The sequence below is a fragment of the Leucoraja erinacea genome, unplaced genomic scaffold (assembly GCF_028641065.1).
Source record: "Leucoraja erinacea ecotype New England unplaced genomic scaffold, Leri_hhj_1 Leri_1443S, whole genome shotgun sequence".
NCBI lineage: Eukaryota > Metazoa > Chordata > Chondrichthyes > Rajiformes > Rajidae > Leucoraja > Leucoraja erinaceus.
Genome location: NW_026575719.1, coordinates 30,001 through 32,336, shown reverse-complemented (window position 1 = coordinate 32,336; position 2,336 = coordinate 30,001).

Sequence of the window (2,336 nt, the reverse complement as noted above, 5' to 3'; positions counted from 1 at the left end):
CTTTAGCCTCCTATACACTGCTGCACTCACACACATTAAAATATAATATCCTATATCTATGCAATATAATACACATTGAGATGCATATTCTGTTGTTACTCATATCTGTGTGGTGAGACAGTGGTCAGATCTGTGTTACTCTCTGCCACAAATTCACCTAGTTGTCATCCAGGCCAACAGTTTCATTGGCTATATTTAACTCTGAGTCTAGATGTGGCCCTTGTGGCTAAATGGGATCACTGTAATGGAGAGAATGCAGGTATGGGATCCTGAGTTTGATGAATCAGCCCATGATCAGTTGAATGCCACGCATGGTGCAGGCAGTGTTCCCCCTCTGGCCTGTCTAACTCCTTCAGAACCAGGATTGGGATCTACTCTATATGTCTCTCGTCTCTCCCCTCTCCTGTTCCAATGTCCCCACTCTTAAGACGATTCGAAACATCAACCCATCACAAGACGTAGTTTGTGTCAGTGTGAACACCCCAACAACTGAGGAAACTCTCCCTCAGTCTTCTCTCCAATTTGTCTTGTGGCAGTTCAAAACTGCCACAATATCACAGTTGCTGGTTCCCAAACTCTGTTGCCTCTGGTGTAGGTTGTAATATTCCATAACTCCCGCCTGAGTCCTCCCCGTATATATCCTGTTCTGTGCCTGATACGGGCCATTGTTGTGCTCTGGTGTGTTGCTGGTGTTGGCCTATCCTTTAAACCCTATAATATACATTCTTTTCTCTTTGAAGTGGTCCAAATGACTTTCCTCCTCTCCATTTTTTCCGACTGTCCCCCCTACATATAGTGTAAACCCTGTGGTGTCCTGTGTCCTCTCCCCCCTTGTCCTGGACTTCCCCCAAACATCGGGAACAATCTTCCTGCATCCAGCCTGTCCAACCCCTTAAGAATTTTGTAAGTTTCTATAAGATCCCCCCTCTCAATCTTCTAAATTCTAGAGAGTATAAACCAAGTCTATCCAGTCTTTCTTCATAAGACAGTCCTGACTTCCCAGGAATCAGTCTGACACAGTGAACCTTCTCTCTACTCCCCTCTATGCCACAGGGACTAATGTCTTTCCCTCACAGATTTAGAAGACCAAAACTGTACACAATACTCCAGGTTTGGTCTCACCAAGACCCTGTACAACTGCAGTAGAACCTCCCTGCTCCTAGACTCAAATCCTTTTGTCAATGAAAGCTAACATACCATTGGCTTTCTTCACTGCCTGCTGCACCTGCATGCCTACCTTCAATGACTGGTGTACCATGACACCCAGGTCTCGCTGCATCTCCCCCTTTCCCAATCGGCCACCATTTAGATAATATAATTGGGTTTTTTTTAAATTAGGTGCAGGAGTAGAGGCCATTCGGCCCTTCGAGCCTGCACCATTCGCCATTCAATATGATCATGGCTGATCATCCAACTCAGTATCCCGTACCTGCCTTCTCTCCATACCCCCTGATCCCCTTAGCCACAAGGGCCACATCTAACTCCCTCTTAAATATAGCCAATGAACTGTGTGGCCTCAACTACCCTCTGTGGCAGAGAGTTCCAGAGATTCACCACTCTCTGTGTGAAAAAAGTTCTTCTCATCTCGGTTTTAAAGGATTTCCCCCTTATCCTTAAGCTGTGACCCCTTGTCCTGGACTTCCCCAACATCGGGAACAATCTTCCTGCATCTAGCCTGTCCAACCCCTTAAGAATTTTTGTAAGTTTCTATAAGATCCTCCACTTCAATCTTCTAAATTCTAGCGAGTACAAGCCGAGTCTATCCAGTCTTTCTTCATATGACAGTCCTGACATCCCAGGAATCAGTCTGGTGAACCTTCTCTGTACTCCCTCTATGGCAATAATGTCCTTCCTCAGATTTGGAGACCAAAACTGTACGCAATACTCCAGGTGTGGTCTCACCAAGACCCTGTACAACTGCAGTAGAACCTCCCTGCTCCTAGACTCAAATCCTTTTTCCCCATACCCCCTGATCCCTATGCCCCACAGGGCCACATCTAACTCCCTCTTAAATATAGCCAATGAACTGGCCTCAACTACCCTCTGCGGCAGAGAGTTCCAGAGATTCACCACTCTCTGTGTGAAAAAAGTTCTTCTCATCTCGGTTTTAAAGGATTTCCCCCTTATCCTTAAGCTGTGACCCCTTGTCCTGGACTTCCCCAACATCGGGAACAATCTTCCTGCATCTAGCCTGTCCACCCCCTTAAGAATTTTGTAAGTTTCTATAAGATCCCCTCTCAATCTCCTAAATTCTATAGAGTATAAACCAAGTCTATCCAGTCTTTCTTCATAAGACAGTCCTGACATCCCAGGAATCAGTCTGGTGATCCGTCTCT